This window comes from Protopterus annectens, chromosome 17.part0 (genome assembly GCF_019279795.1).
Source record: "Protopterus annectens isolate FY-2018-M chromosome 17.part0, PAN1.0, whole genome shotgun sequence".
NCBI classification, from domain to species: Eukaryota; Metazoa; Chordata; order Ceratodontiformes; family Protopteridae; genus Protopterus; species Protopterus annectens.
In genome coordinates this window covers 791,858,841-791,877,172 of record NC_056751.1, presented here as the reverse complement: position 1 = coordinate 791,877,172, position 18,332 = coordinate 791,858,841, and the positions used below count along the sequence as shown (strand labels likewise).

At 39.5% G+C, this 18,332-nt stretch overlaps 1 protein-coding gene across 1 annotated transcript in view; it reads right to left on the bottom strand.

Annotated features, from left to right (window-relative positions):
* The window catches only part of LOC122791641 (palmitoyltransferase ZDHHC3-like), a gene marked incomplete at its 3' end in the record, with an annotated part of 381,752 nt that overhangs the window by 291,123 nt on the left and 72,297 nt on the right, over positions 1–18,332 (bottom strand).

The window sequence follows — 18,332 nt, the reverse complement described above, 5'->3', positions numbered from 1 at the left end:
TGGTATTCCTATTTTTCCTTTACATTCACTCATTCTGATGCATGATATATTTATTTAAGCACCAACTTGATGTATATCTACCGTGGCTTAGTGGTACTTCATGTTGTGTAGTGTGTGCAAGGTCCGAGGTTCGAGACTTAGAGGTGTTTTATTTTGCTCCTGAGCAGAACAAGGGCCCTCACATAGAGTGACTAAGGCACATTTAAGCAGTTGTAAGTGGGTTTGAGCATTGCTTAGCCAAACAAACTTGCGCAAACCCACTAACTACTGCTTAATAGTGCTTACTCCCGCTAACCCCAGCGTTCATTTCTTTGAAAGAAAAGAAAAATGGGGAGATAGGACAGTGGTGAAAAAGGGGCAAAAAGAGGGAAAGACAGTATGAAAAATAGCTCGGGATGTGCAGGACGGGTGTGGGGAAGGTCCATAGCTGCCCATTTCTTCAACAGCAACAGCTGTGCATATGCAATAAATTTGGAGGTGGATATGAAACCTTCAACCCTTGAGAGAGGGGTGAGGACAACAAAGTATGTTGTAATGCCAATTAAATAACATTTAATGTGTCCAGTGGACATGTGTGCAAAATGGGCAGCTATGTATAGGGCGTAATTTTTTTTTGGAGCAGACTGCACTTTTTTTTTTTCAGGTGAGAGTGGAATGTGAGGTAGGGGAAGTAGGTATATTTGGGGAGGTAAACAGACAAGACAAACAAGAAGCATGGAGGGGCGGTATATGACACATGTGGTGGGTGAACACCTTTGACGGGGAGCAATGCTTGGAAATCACAAACCCATGAGCCCCCAGATGGAAACAGTGGGACTGAGGTCCCCACCCATGGGCAGTCACCACTGCACCTTCACGGCCCAGAGGGTGGCTGTGCTGGGGGCTGTGTAGGACGGGCAGGCTGTCTCGGGAGTTGCGCCACTCGGGCCTCAAGCTGGCATAGAGGGTCTGCAACAGAACATTCAATCTCTACGCACCACAGCCTGGACCATTCGAAGGGTAATAGGTGCCCCTCCTCCACCCATGCTTGCATGGGGGGGGGGGCTGAGCCCCATCCCCTGCAGCACTTCCACCCGAAGGTGGCACTGGGCCAACGGAGGAGGTCCCAGGCTGGGCACCAGATCTACTGGTGCCAGGTGCCATGGCCAGCCAAGGTGGGACAGGTGGGTCTGCTGGGACCAGCCTTCCCATACGAACTATGTTTTGGAGAGTTTAATACAGATATGGGTTAGTAACAGTCAACAGCATTCCCAATTAGTTATAACAGCATGCAGAAGTATTCTCATTAACCCAACACACCAGATTTTCAACAGTTGAAAAGCAAGCATAACACATGCATATATAGAAGAATAGTGGACATTACAACAGCATGCAGGCTGAATTGATGGCAACAGGCCACCAATATTGTGGTATTTTAACAGGGCATATGCATAGAAATAAATACAAATATTTATAAACCAATAGGACATATGTCCCAACAAATGTTTTGAGATTAGACATACCAAATGAGGTGTGGAATTGCATTTTTATGCACATACAGTAGGGTGGAAAAAGATAGCTCAATTAACAACTTGTATATCCCTCTAGTTTTCACTACATTCCTATTAACTGCAGTTATATTTTCCTTACATGTATTATTACACTACCCAATGTCCTTATATTGTGCAATTGGATTTTACTAGATTATATACAGGAGCTGTATCTTACATATACAAACTGTCCAAGATGCAGATGTTACTGCAACATATTTTGAGAGTTGCTCACACACACTACTGCTAAGATGGTACACTGACAGCTCTACTTTCATATAATTATCTAGATATGTTCAGGTGAAAGTATCAGTTATATGTTAACAGCTCCCTACATTTCTGGCAGCACGCTGATATTTCTGGGGAACACAATACCAAGCTACTCATGTGCCAGATTGACCTGTACATGTTGGGCATGAAATAACAGTTGAGGGCTGTAAATATGCATAAAAGCTACTGGCACTCCCTTCATCCACGTTATATGGGCCTTCCCAAGTGTGGGTTGACACTGCTTAATACAACACTATTTGTAGAATGCAACAGTACAACAACATATCAAAGAAAATGACACAGACGCACTCCAGGAATTATACATTTATTAAAGGATTATTACATCTTTATTTATTGGGTTAAAACACTTTTTGAAGGCTCTCTCATTTATTTTATATAACAGTAAATGCAGAATAATTACTAACCTGCCTGATGACGCAGCCTATCATCATGGGCTTGCTGGTTCATAGCCCGGACACCTGCAGCTGTGAAGTAAATGCAGTGATAGAGACATACCTATCCATAATATGGACAAGCATAGCAACTACTTAATACAATGGCTACTTACTCGGTACTGGGGCATTAAGCATCGCACGGGATTCCTGGATCCACTGGTCCAGTTGATCCTCCCTACGTCGCTTCAGGTCAGAATAATGGTGCCTGACCTGCTCACCAATCAGAGGAACACCAGTGGCACTGGTGAGATCACGGGAAACACTGTTCCAGGCCTCCATTTTATATTGGGTACCCTGGTACTGGCCCCCGCAGGAGTCTTTCCTCATGATTGTGGACAAGGAGTCAAACCATTACTTTGGACTCCTCAATGCCCCAGCGTTGCGCTCTAAATCGAGTGCCTTGTCCAACACCGGCCATGCTGACTGCAGAAGGAAGCTACAACTAGTTATAGCAAGTATTCCTGCCTGTGGAGCTTAAATATGCCTCATTTCCCCGCACTTATTTGCGATTGGCCACTTTTGGAAAAACTCAGCTGTAGGTACGCCTGCTTAGCTGATGTTGGCAATGTTTAAAATTTATTTGATTGATATGTGTCTGTTGAAAGTGCATGTTTATGAAATGCTGTCATGGCTTAGTGGTTAAGTACTGTGACTATAGTGCACAATATCCTGGGTTCGAGCCCGGTCACTGCTTTTTATTTTCCTACTGGGCATACCTGACTGGTTAAGGTACAGTAAAGGAGGTGTGGCCATGTTTAACCGACTTTGCTCAACTTTGCCCAAAGTTGCACTGGTTAGCACAGTGCACAGCTACGACCAAAGACATTGCGCTGTTTAACGCAGTATACAGCTACGAGCAATTGGATTTAAATATGCTCAATACTGGTAAAATATGCTTAGCAGTACTTTATATTGCTTAAAATAGGGTACTCATGCCTCAGAATGCACAACCATTTCACCTTCATATATATGTGTATGTATATATATATATATATATATATATACACATATATATATATATATATATATACACACATACACATTATATATATATATATATATATATAAAATTTGTTCACTACTACATTTAACTTTTCAATGCTTTTTACAAAACTTAATACATAAAAAATGTCAGGAAATATTTTTGTATACAGATTTCCAACAGAAAATGGAACGTGCAGTAGTGGGACTCGAACCGGGAATGCCTCCTCTTTGTGCGAAGGCTCTAACCACTATGCTATTGCTATTTTGCTTAATTTGCATAGATTTTTCTTATTATCCTCTTCTGGTGTCTAAGCTGCTAACTGTAGCTAAGCAATGGGCAAACCCGCATAAATACAGGCAGCTATATCGGATGAAATACAAAAAAATAAAAAAATCTTTCTATTTTTAATTTTGTCAGTTGTTTAACATATGGGGGAGTGTAGTGCTACATTGTGCACATGTGAGCGGACTCGCTCATGTAACTTGAAATTGCAGCGTTTCTTCATTGCAGGGGCATGGATTTTTAGACTGCTCGGCAGTCCGACACGCCACCTACACTCGTCCACGCTCCGTGTAAGCTTTAGAGTTGAGGCAGTGCGCCCTCATTAATATGCATGGCGCTGCCATCATACTCAGACTGGCGCTTCCGTGTAAGACTAATCTAGTCTTATACGGAAGATTAGTAAATCCTGGGGTAAGTCTTTAATACAATGGTTAGAATATGTGAACTTTTTGGAAAGAGAAAATTATGCTATTTAAATAGGGAATTTTGAGAAGAGGATGTAATTCCATTTATGTAAAAATCTTTCAATAACCAGATAGAACTATTAGGGACTATTTGTTTATGACTGGTTGTGATACATTTATTATTTACTAATAATATTTCTTGAAGTATTTGTTTCCATTTTGAATCATACGATGAATTTATCCACAATGCTATAACTTTTACAATTGTTGAAAAAGCATACAGTTGAATATCAGGGAATCCTACTCCACCATTATCCCAACCTTTTGTGTGTCAAAGGAAACTCTTGGTTTATTAGGATGCCAAAAAATTAAGTAGAATATTATTTATCTTGTTCAATTTTTTTGGTGGAGATAGTACTAAAGATCGCAAGACAAACAATATTTCAGAGAAAATTACATTGTTTCATGGTAAAGAAGAATTTCTTAAAATGTTAAGTTTGTCATTTCTTTACTATAGACATAACGGTTATACCAAGGTATTTCATTTGACTGCTATTCCAATTGAAGAATGAATATTTTGTTAGAATTATTATGATTAAAACTTAAGTTCAAGATTTCTTCAAACTGACTCATAGAACTAATTATACGTTCATAAGAGGTTACTAGGCTATTGGCCCTAGGGCCTTTACAAGCTTGTTATACCCTTGTTCCCTTATTGACCAAGTTCTATGGTCTATATTTACAGCACAAGTCTATGATCATCACTGACTGCCTTTATTTGAGAGGGACATAAGTGACACCCTCAGGGTAGTAAATTTATGGTCTCTCATCCAGTTGTCTAAGTTACTCTCAAATATGGTCATTGAAGAGCTCTGTTTTACTCGAATTGGGAGTTCGCTCCAGAGGAGTGTCAATCTCTGGGAGACATATCTGTCGCTCCAGCATGCCCTTTAATGTTGCAGGCTAGATTAAGATCCTAAGAGTGAGTGAATCTTGTCCCATTTGACCTGTGATGTGCAGCACTCCCATTAGGCAGGGTCAGAGACTGCTCTGTAGGACAGGCACAAGTTCTAATGAATTTTCTACATTTCCTATTGTTAGCAAAATATAAACAAATTGAATCTTCAGTTCAAAATCTTTTATTTTGATACCATTAATGTTCTTATTGGATCCAATACTATTTGCAAGGGGTTCTACAGCTAATGCAAAAAGTAAAGGTGATAATGGACAGACTTGTTTTCTGCGTTTTTGTAACTTAAAGGATTAGAAAGAAAAGAACCGGTTTTAACATAAGCAGAAGAGTTATTGTATAACTTAGAAATTGATGCAATTAGTTCAGGTGAGAAATTATACACCAAGTGTTTTAAACAGGTACGACCAATTAACAGAGTCAAAAGCCTTATCTAAATCAATCCATTAATATTAATAGATATGCATTTAAAAATCAGATATTTATACAAGAGAAAAAACACACTAATTCACATTTATGTACAAAAAACACAGGTATAATGAATTCACATTTATGTACAAAACCTATTATATACAGCAATATGAAATCTTCATCTATGGACAAATCTTTTGAAATAAGTAAAAATTACCAAATGATATAACCCTAAAACCTTCTTCCATGGAATAATGTATTCCTAGTTTGTTGAAAAAGACAACTGTCCATTAGACTTGCTTCCAATTCATATTAATGTGTCTCATTTTTAATATGCATCATCTTAAAAAAGCCCGCCAGTGAGTTATTATGAATAAGAAAAGTTAAAACGGGTGTTCAGAATCTTTATTATAAGCTGACCAAACTGACTCTCTACAATCCTCTTTCCTTGTACCTCATATTATTTCCCTGTTCTACTATTGAAAGGAAGTCAGTTGTTTTTTTCATATTACTTTATAGGTCATATGATTTCATATACTTTCCATTTTATTTATTATGTGCAAGGCTGTTCATAGGATTATAAGCTCATACATTAGTACTAGGTCCTTGTGGGCCATTCCAAACCCAGTCAATTACCCCATGTAAAAGTCATCCCCTGCGCCTTGTGCCTATAATGTGAACACCTTAACCACTATGCCAACCTACCACCTTTATATACATATTTATATATTTTTTTTAACTACATACATATTTACTTATTTGGATCTCTATTCCTGTTTGTATACCATGTCTTGTACCATTACTATATTCCTAGGTTTTATATTTTAGCTATAATCCTAGTGCAGAGCATCATAGAATATTTATATTTACACTTACATATTCTTTAATATTCTTTAATCAAATACTACTGCTAGAAATATTATCTGAACATGTGAAACATCTTCCATTTTAAGATTCAAACTTTCCAAAATAAATTGTTCTGAGAAATTTATCATTAGAGAGAGACAATAACAGAGAACCACAATCCTATTTTAATCAGAAGTGTCATTCTATAGGCTAGTATATAAACTATCCTTCTGGCATACTGCAGCATTCACACCTATTTAATAACCGGCAGTGGTTTACAATGCAATTCACACCGTCTCTTGCTTATTGTCTAACTTGTATTCATTGACATCTTAGCATACAATTCAAAATATTATGACTTACTTTTAGACCAGAAGTAATAACCTAGACAGTTCTTAGAATTTTCACAACTCTTGCAACACCACAAAAGGGCTCATGACTCTAATTAAGCTGCTTCAAGCTGGTCCTCATGACAAGGGTTTCCAAATGAACAGTTTATCAACTACAATTCACATAACGTTCACGAGTGAATCCAAGCCACTTCTACATTATACATCCACCCCTCAAACCCTTCCAAACCACGAAAAAAAAAAAATTCAAAGTATGCTAACCACTGAAAAGCTACTGCACTTCAAGAACTACAATTTAATGGTTCAGCAAACACTTTTTGTAGGAGATGTTTAATACAATGCAGACTGTCATTGTTTAAAGGAGACATAGCATATAAACCTGCATTAAAAGACTGACAGTCATGTGCGATCCAGGTTTAACTTGTAGCGTGTCAATGTTCAATATCAGCAGCAAGCATTCAGAACCATGTAATAACGGACAGTGGTTTAGAATGCAATTAACTGTCTTTTGTTTATTATCTAACTTGTATTGTTTGACATATTAATATATGATTCAAAATGGTGATTATTTACTTTTAGACAGGAAGTAACCTGGACAGTACTTAGAATTTTCAGAACTTCCCCAGCATCACAAAAGTACTCATGACAAGTTGTTTCATGCTGGTTTTCATGACAAGGGCTTGAAAATTAACTGTCCTTCTGTTACAATACACACAAAAATGCTTGCAAGTGAATCCAAGCCACCTCCACACCACACATTAATCCCTCAAACCCCTCCAAACCAAGAAAGAAAAAAACAACAAAAAACATATCAAAGTGTCCTGACCACTAAAAAGCCATTGCAATTCAGCAATTCAAAGAAGTCCGTACTGCTAATCTTACTTTCTAACGTATCTTTATATAAAAAGCACCTTCACTGAAGTCAGTGATCATAACATTTTTCTCAAATGAAGACAAGGATTTAGTCTTAAAGGCTGGATGGACTAATTATCCAGTTAAAATGAAAGAAAATAGTGTAAGATTTGAGAATGACTGTACATTAGTGATGTATGATTGTATCAGAAGTAGACTGTCATTTTTTTAAAGAAGACACAGCATATAAACTTGTAATAAAATAGTTAAGTTAACCAGTCTGCCCCCACCACTATAGATCTAAATGGTGGTATATTAGGATCTTTGTGAATTTTGGGGATACCTTGTAGAACAGGTACTGGAGGATACTGCACCTTCAAGTAACTGTATAAATCTAAATCTACTGCTCTCTGCAATAACAAGACATCCAGCAGCCTATCTATCCTTTTCTTCATATTAGAAATATTATGTATGGTAATTTTGTGATATGTAGTTTGTTTAGATAACATCTCTTCCATACCACGGACATAAAAGGACATGTCAATAATAACTATGGGTTCCCCTTTGTCCACTGGTTTAATAGTAAAGATTTATCATTTTGTAAACCACTCAGAATCATATATCGTATATTATGAGAGCTACTTCATATTTTTCACGTGATTTGTATGGGTTTATATCACAACAGAATGATCACAAATATATGTTTACTTACCATGCATGTACAATCCTTATTTACAGTCATACTGACCGATATATTCAGCCGTTCATAATTTATCTAGAAATAGTGACTATGATGGTAAATTAATACGCTTCCCCAGGATTCACAAAGCTCCGTGCAAGAATAAGAATATTCTTGCACAGAGTGGTTCTTGTTAGTTTAGAACAGCAGCACACCTTGCATATCCATGAAGGTGCGCTGCTACTTAATCTAAACAGACACGAACCAGGAGCGAGCGCAGGGGGCGTGTGTCAGCTGTGCCTGCACATGTAACAAGCCCCTGCTCAGAAAGTGCCATACAGTACTTTGTGACACAGATGAGGGTCAAGTTATATAATATTTGAGCCTGGCTCTAATATTATATAGTAAACATGTCTGCACAGACTGAAATGTAAATAGCTAACATTTCAGTGTCAGCGGACATTGAAAAAACAACAAAAAAACCCCACAAACACCTAGAAGGCAGTAGCCTTCACATGCACACCCACAAATGTATGCACTCTTTCCCTACATGCATGGAAGCAGTAGGGCAAGAGGAAAGCAATAAAACTTAAACATTTTTTTTCATCAAATTAATCCGAAATTTAAGCGGTGTGCAGCTTGTTTGTGCAGAGTGCCACTATGCTTAGCCTGGCTGAAATCCTGAAAATGGTAGACAAGTGCTACTGTGATAAAAACATCATCAAGCTGCTGTAGTGTAGTGGTACTGCCATGGTTTAGCATGCAGAACATGCTCAGTTTGAATCCCCCCTCTGCCAAATTATTTAATAAACTTTTAAGGAATTTGAATGATAGAGGTCAATCATATGGTTCATGTACAGCACAGTAGGAGTGGGAATATGTAAAATATAAATGTAAAAAATAATTTATAAATTTAATGAAAAAAAAAACAGATTCAAGCAATGCTTTGCTAGTGTAAGCATTGCTTACCGGCTTTCAGCTGTGCTTACCTGCTTTAAGCATTGCTATGTGGGCTTGCATGGAGCTAAGCATAGTTCAGCATATTAAAACCGGCCAATCAAGAAAAAGTGCAGGAAAACCTCCCTATTTAAACTGCATAGGCAGGAACACAGCCATAACCATTTGGGACTGCTCACAGCAGGACCAAAACGTCTGGTGTCGGTGAAGGTGTTCAGTTCCGAGCGCAACATTGGGGCATCCAGGAGTCCAGGATCATGGTTGGGCTCCTAGTAAAAAAAACATGATGGCATGCTGCTGCAGGGTCAGTACCAGGGCTTGCAGTACAAAGCGGAGGCCTGGGACCAGCTTGCAAACTATATCACCAGTGCCACTGGCATACGCCGGACTGGTGAGCAGCTACGTTACCACCATAACGACCTGAAGCAGAGGAGGGGTGCATTCTTGGACCGGTGGATCCATAAAGCCCAAGTGCAGGATGTCCCACCCGTCTGTAAATATGCAGTCTTATGTATCCCTAATTAAGTATAGAAAACGTTCAACTTGCGACTATGCAGGTGTGATTAACGTTTGATGTCTCCCCATACAGCTGCTGCAGAGAGGTCACAGAATGTTGAGGATCATGTCCAGCAAATGGCCCGGCTGCATTGGCAGTATGGTGAGCACAGAATATCCCCTTCTATTAGCACTAAGAAATCAAAATCATAGTAATGGTAGTACTGCCTATATATAATTGTGCTGTAAAACGCAGGAATAAATGCATGTGTCAGGCTGCCAGTGTTACAATGGAGTATTCCCAGCTGCTAATACACATAGTAAACAAGGCACAATATGCAGGAGAGGAATATTAGAATATGTATGAGCGTGTCTGAGTGAACCTGCCAAGAAAGTCCCATGTCAGGGCTACTGTAACAGTTAGGAATGAAAAGCATTCCCCTGTGCAGATCATGCAGGAACAGTAATTGTGGATTTCTGAGTTGTACACAGACATGTATGTCAAAACGAATAAAGGTGATCCCAAACACTGGTGTGTGTGTCATTTCACTTGTACCTGAAAAATAGTAATGTGTATGCCCTGCAGAATGCATTAACTAAGGTGAACTGAGTTAGCACTGCTTGTCTGCATTCTTTAGAATGGGCATGTCAAATAACTGAAAAAAGCAACAGTACATACTGTCATCAGAATGTGTTTTACTTACTTGTCTGCCAGCAGTGTATTGTGTTAACCTTTCAATTTCAGCTGTATGTAGCTGTGAATCTACTGAAAAATGTATAAGGCCAACAGGTGCAGACATAAAACCTACACTGTGTACTCAGGAATCTAAACTGCAGTATGTAGTTGTAAAACAGTCAAATGTGCAATCCAGCTAATGTGCACGTTTCACAAACGGTGACAGCAATGCCTGCTGTGTATGCACAATTTGTACTGAAAATGGGAAACAAATAATGCAACATTTCATAATAACAGTACTGTGCACAAAAATATGTAGCAAATAGAAATGTCACAAGCAAGACACAACATCTCCCCAGTAGTTCAGTGTGATAAGGACTAGGCCTGTAGTTCAATTTTGCACACACACACCACAGTTCGAATCTAGGGACCGCCACTAACATCTCGGTCTGGTTCTACAGTTGCGAACTGCAATCTGAATAGAAAAAGTAATAATGTACTGCAACATATACATTTTCCACACAGGGCACACAGGTAAATAAATCTGAATAGAAATACTAGTATGATGTGAATAACTATGAAAAGTATACGACTGTTGTGTTGATCAGCTCCAGTCCTAAAACTAGATGCATGCTAGACATCCACACTCTGCAGTCTGGCCCAGACACGCCCCTCAAGTGTCACGCTGTCACGGATAGTTTCCCCAGTCGCCAAGAAACCAGCACACAGAGAATGTCACAGTAGATGTATGTGAAAGGCAAAACACACTCCAGGGCCTGCAAGTAATATGTGAATCTGAAATATGTGTAGAAACAACAATGTAATGTGCACACAGTTCATCTGCACAAGGCCCACAGGTAAAGAAATTGGTATAGAAACAGGTCTGATGTGTATAACTAAAATAAGGGTACAGTTGCTCTGTTGATATCTACAGCTGTTGGTGTGCTGCAGCAGCCCCATGGCCCAGGTAGAGTGTAAGTGTGGTCAGAAGGTAGAGTAGTGAATAGTTGTGTACTGACAAATATACTTGATAGCAGCTGTCAATTGAATCTGTTCCCTTCCCCCACCATTTAAATGATCCGACCATCACAATGAAACCAACATGGGTATGTTCCTAAACAAACCTCTACTTTTGGGACAGTTGTTTCATGTGGTTTACCATTGCTTAAACTGCGTACATACTAATATTTCCTGTTGAATAATCATTTTATTGCCTGCCTGACATACCACTAACTGGCATGCTGTTGCAACCCTGAATGCCATTCCATATATGCATGGGTTCTGTTTGCTATGGCATTGTTATAATTGCACTGTGTTGGGTAAACGGGAAGGAACATCCATGCATGCTATTTTGACTAATGCTGTACTGTGTTGTGTATGACTAATCAATATTCATTGTTAATTTCCACACCATAGCACATATGGGAAGGCAGATCCCAGCGGATCCACCTCTCCCACCCCACCTAGCAGAGGCCGGGAGCCAACCCAGCCCTCCCTCATCTGCTGGTCCTGCACCACCCTCGGGTGGAACCGCTGCAGGGGATCGGGCTCACCCCCCTGCAAGTAGGCAAAGTAAAGATGTTGTCACCTAGGACGAGGTCTGTGGCATGATGCACAGTGTCCTCCAGATGAAGCTGGATGACCGCCTGCACCAGGTGGAGGGCAGGCTAGTGCAGCCAGAGGAGCAGGTGGCTCCTCCAGCCCAGGCTTCAGCACAGCCACCTTCGGGGCTGTGAAGTCATAGCAGTGACTGCCATCGGGTGGGGACATCAGTGCCACTACCATCTGGGGGTTCATGAGCCTTGGATTCCCAACCACCCTCCCAGTCAAGGTGTTTATCCACCCCATATGTCATACACCACCCCTGTCTGCTGTCTTGTCTGTCTGCAAATGCAACCTCTCCTACCAAACCTCCCTCACCACACTTACCTAGAATCCTTCCTTAACATCCCACTCTCACCTTAAAAAAAGGCGTGTGTCCCACAAAAAACATCACCTCCCATACATAGCTCTGCATTTCATCCAGAGACATGTACCCATCACACAATCTAACCCTACCAATCATCCGTATTGTATGATGCCCAAACACCTCCCTGTAAGGTGTGAGGTTCCAAATTCTAAGTTGCCCACACTGAAAGCAGCTGTTGCTGCCAAGGAAATGCAGAGCTATGGTCCTTTCCTGCAACCGTCCTGCACATCCCTACCTGATTCTCCTCATTTGCCCCCCCCTGCTTGCCCCAATTTCACCACTTTATCTCCCTTTTTTCTTTTCTTTATTTGAAATTAGCTCGGGTGTAAGCGTCCGTAAGCAGGCGTAAGCTAAGCTAAGCTCATGTAAACGTCACTTAGCTCTGTGCAAACCCGCTTACAACTGCTTTAAAGTGCCTTAATCACTCTTGTCACCATCAGCCCCTGTTCTGCCCAGCAACAAAATAATCAGCCCTTGCAAGTCTCAAATACAGGACCCTGCACACTATAGCCAAAGTGATTTACCACAAAGCCATTTCAGGTGTACATAAATTTGATGTTTTCTCAAACATATCATCCAGCACAGTCATTCATCAGTAGGGGAAATGTATTTACATATGCAGTACATACACACATACATTATGTATATATATATTTATACACACACACATACATATACATATATATATATATATATATATATATATATATATATATACATACATACACATTTCTAGATGTATACATATATATATATATATATATATATATATATATATATATATGTGTATAGATGTCTACATATGTCTACATATATCAAAACATATATAAAAAATATATATTATATATATATATATATATATATATATATATATATATATATATACGGATTCACTTTGAATCATCGAATGTTCAGAACATCGACGTTCTGATCGAGACCAGAACATCGATGTTCAGAACATCGAAAATTCAAAATGAACCATAAAATCACAAACACTATGTTATGCAGGGGGGCTTTGCCCACCTGCACCCCCTACTTTAATATTCCAACTCCAAGATCGCACTACAGTGGGGTAAGGAAAATCTCCCATTTACCGCTATATGCGGTAGCACTAAACGTGAGATTTCCCGTACCCTACCTGCAATGCCAACACTCAGATGGCACACACACACAACTTGCAGGGCACATTGCTGCCCTGCATACACACCCAACATTGCTGCCCTGCATACACACCCAACATTCCACAATCTCACTTACCTAGCACTTCCACTTTAAACCTTCGATGTTCTGAACATTGATGTTCTGGTCTCGATTATCAGAACGTCGATGTTCTGAACATTCGATGATTTAAAGGGAACCCATATATATATATATATATATATGTAAATAAATAAATGTGTATTGCATTTACACATTGGATACACACTCTGAACCTCTCAATGCAAAACATCTGACCAAGGGCACTGTTAATGGGGGTGAAGGGGCCCAAAATAAGTACCTCTTGTGATTATTGATATCCATCTGTAATTAATAAGTGTTGACTGATTGTTATCTTCAAGGCAAGTGTTTTTTTTTACTGTTGTATTACTTGAAGGGCTTATCATGGACAGCAAAATTTATTTTTTCAGATTACTGTATCAAATGTTTTGATTGAGAGTTGCATTACTCAGTTATGTATTTCAAACATCTAACTGCTATATGAAATGGCATATATAACTGAAATAGTTCATCAGCCTCCCAATTACACTCTGTACTCAACCCCTAGGGTGAAAAGAATTAAGTTGTCACAATGAAAATGTATTGGTTATATAACAATGCTTAACTTAAAACATCACTATCACAATGACAAAAAGAACTGTCTGTAAGACAGTAAACTCTAGCCCACCACTGTCCCATGGTGAAATGTATGAAAATGTACAGCCATATACCTTCATGTTTCTTACTACTGATATCCCTCACATGTTGTAACAGCCTAGGTTGAAAACAGTGCATACCCCTCCCTCATAAAATGACTTACAAGGGCATATAACAGTGTTCTACATACACTGACCTCTGGACTATACAAGGTCACATAAGTTTTGTCCAGCTGTAGCCCTCATAATATATGGACCCTACCCCACAATTTGTGTGGGAGTCCACAACATCACTGGAATGATAACAGGAATGCCAGCACTAAATAATGATAGGCCACTATTTAACCTCTTACTGGATGACATCTGGATAAAGCTTGGTATATGGTGGAGGACAGAGGATGGAACACAGGGCCATATTTGCAATATTGCTGTTATACACTATGAAAGTTAATGGTGTTACAGGATTGGTTGCAATATAACTTTACTCAGGAATATGAAGTCAGAAACACAAATGGATGTTGCCATATACTGATGGCACTCAGAGAGAATGCCACTGATATATCAGAGACAAGACTTGAGTGGTGAACAGACAAAACATTACAGCCAATCCTCTGGCCATCATGTGGATAGGCCCACAGTTGAGAGCTATGCTGACAGACTGCATCCCATGCAAAACTAGCATGTACACACAAACCCAGTAAAACTAGTGGTATTCAAGGCATATAACAACAATACTCACACTGTATGTAGGTCTGGAACCTTATACAGATATGTAGTTGTCCTGTGTCTGCATATTGCTACCTGCTGTCTGCAACACTGCTGCACACACAGGAAGGATGTCTTCCATACAGGAAAGGTAAAGGGACAACACCCACATGATGTAGTAATTTATAGTAGTGGGTTGCCATGACAGTGGTAATTGGAAGTAATACACAGCTGGATGCATGCAATTAGCAAGTGGACACTGATTGGTGCAGAGGCCATCACCTGATCATGAGCATCACCTACAAAATCCATGCTGCAACCTATTCAATGCAGCCCAATCCCTGTAGTGGAGAGAGAGAAAAAAAAAATAAAACTACAAAACAAAATGATATAAAACAAGGGCCACAAAGTGTACATAGAAGAGAGGACAATACTACAACAGGTTAAAACATATATGCATGCAACTGAATGTAGTACTTGATCTGAAATAATGGGATAGATGATGTAGAAAGATGCCTATGTGCCATCAAGACTTTCTGTTGTAATTATGTCCTGCTGAACAACTGCTATGTACACAAGATCTGGCCCTGTGGGCAGTGGGCCATACCTGTCAACTTTGCACATCAGCACTGAAATGTAAGCCATCATAGTGTGTGTTCTGTACCTCAAGACATGTATATTAGTGTGGCAAATAGCTGGAGGTGGAAGTAATGAAGTCATGATAGACGCATGAGTTTCAGACCCCATCACCCCTTCAGGACAGTCATGTTAACTTGAAATGTATCATGCACAAACTTCAAAGGTTTGTAATAGGCTTACCTGCAATCTGTCCCTATATATACCCCCCTAATGATAGGCTGTGTCCACATGTGACACCCTTCTTTTTGTAGCAAGGCAGAACAGTGCAGCTGTGGAGGAAGGAGATTTAGAGTGTGTGGACCTGATGTTTGAACGCACTCCATAGATATATATATATATATATATGCATGTATACATACATATACATGTATGTCTAAAGATATACAACAAACACACACATATGTATGCACTGGGCAGTGTTTGTAAATATTGATAAAAACAATTTTATCAATTAAAAATAAGAAAGCAAAGAGATTGAACAGGGACAGCAATGAATATGAAAGGGGGACAGCAATGAATATGAAAGAGGGACAGCTTATCCCCTTCCTAGTAACAATTGGGGCATGTTGTGGATGATGGTGTGAACATTGATTTTTTTTGAAAGTGAAACTACTGAAGTCGCTGAAGTTAGCAATAACCATGACCAAGCGGCCCCTTTAGAGGAACCCCTGAGTAGGTCCCATCGCCTTCTGAACCAAAGACAACGGGGGGTGGGGGGTTCCACAATGGGCAGAGGATGGACAACTTGAATTACCAGAGCTCCCATCCACAGAGGGGGAGACCCCAATGGGGGAGGGGAGTAGGCGCAAGATGGTAAGTGAAGATGGGGGGCGGAAATTAACCATAACTATGTCATTACAAAAACACATGGAGATTTTTAAATTTTCAACTTAAGCACTGCTGGTGTTAAGAGTGGGCCAACTTGTTCCAAAAAGGGCTTAACTTCGTCCCGGTCAGGAGACCAAAAATAGAGAACTCTATTGACTTAAAAGTTTTTGTCAGGAAATTAAATGTGCGACTTTATTTTGACACCAATATACAATTTGGCCACTCCGAGTCTGAGTAAAAAAAAACAGCACCTTCAACCCTCCCCTGCATCCTATGTTACAAGTATTTGAATGCTTATGTGCTACTCAGATTAGACAGGCTTATGGAAGACAGAGGGGTTCCCTTTCTTTGAACCTATCCAGAGAAGTGTAAAATCTATTAATCATGGGGGACAAAAGTATTCGACTTATGAAACCTGACAAGGGGGGTGGGTCTGGTGGCCATGGATCAGCAAGTGTATATTGAGAAAATGTTAACTCACTTATATAGTGAAATATACAAGGAGGTTTCTGTTAACCAACAAAACATTGCATACAGGAATACTGATATCACATTAAATGACCTCCTACTTGACAACCAGATCACCCTTTCTGAGTTGAACTTTATGCAACAGGAAAACCCATGGACCACCACGATATTTGGGATTCCCAAGATCCATAAGTCTATCACAGACCTATAGTTGACACTAAAGCATCAAAAACATTTTCACTGGCAAAATTTATAGAACCTTAAAAGGGGTCATGAATAATTGTTCCCATATTTTAAAAGATTCATGGGACTGTCTTAGGAAAATAGAGGAAAATCTATATTCTGATCAGTCAATTTTGGCCACAATAGACATTAAGGATTTATTCACCGTGATCCCCCACAAGCAGGGCATTATGATGTTTTATGACTTCCTATGTGGACACACTAGCATTAGTTACTCAAGAATCTTGATGTACAGAACCATAATGGACCTCATTCTCAAAAATAATTACTCTTTTTGAAGGTCAATTATTCAAGCAAAATTCAGGTGTGGCCATGGGGGTGGCATGTGCCCCCTTATTCGTTAATGTCGTCCTTGCCCAGAGGGAAAAGTCCTTGGTATTCAGGTCTGGACATTTTAGGCACTAAGTTCTACGGCCGTTACCTTGATGACATACTTATCTTCTGGGATGGCACGTATGATGAATTACAGGAATTCTTTGAATTTTTAAATTCCAGTACAAGTTTCTTGCAATTCACAATGGAAATCAAGAGAGGATACACCTCCTCGATATCACCATAGCTAAAGTTAAGGAGGAGCACACATTTACATCCTCCTTATATCGGAAGGCAACATACTTTAACTCCCTTTTGCACTACAATAGTGGGCACACCCCTTACACCAAAACAGATCTTTGGTGAAGGGGCAGGTGATTAGGTTGGCTAGGATGATTAGGGACTACCAGATATTTTTGGATGAAGTGAACATATTACAAGATGTGTTAATAAAACGAGGGTACCCGAAACAGTTCATAGAACCTATACTGAATGAGGTGATAAATAAGAGGCTGGAAGAGTATTTTTATCCACTGTTAGGAAAATAGCACAGGAAGAAAGGAGAGGGACAGAAGATGGGGTCTAGAAGTGAAAAGCCATTTGAGGCTGCATTGGTGCTATCATTTAACCCTCTTTATGCGAGAATAAAAGAGAATCAGCCAGAACTGGGTATGGTTTGATTGTGACCAGCACTATAAAAGTAAGTTGGGAGACAAACCATTGATTGTGTACAAAAGGAACAAGTCAATTAAGAATTTACTAGAAACAAGTTCCTCAGGCGAGATGAAAGGTTGCATGAGGAAATGTGACCTGTGCACACAATGCCCTTATATTACAGAAAATGAAGTAATAAATATTTTGGGGTATGGAAGGGTATTTCTTAAACAAAGGCTAAATTGTACTAGCAAATGTGTGACATATGTGGCTATCTGCCAGCAGTGTCAACAATTTTACATAGGGAAAACAATTAGCCTTAATAAACGGATCTATCAACATAAGTATGACATCAAAAAGAAAAACATCAAAAATGCACTGTGGAAACACATGATGGAGTTCCCTGAACACCGGTTTAAATTTAGTGCCCTAGAACAAGTGTGCAATAAGGGGAGGGGGGGCCCCGATGGATTTACTCCTTGAATACAGGGAGCTTATGT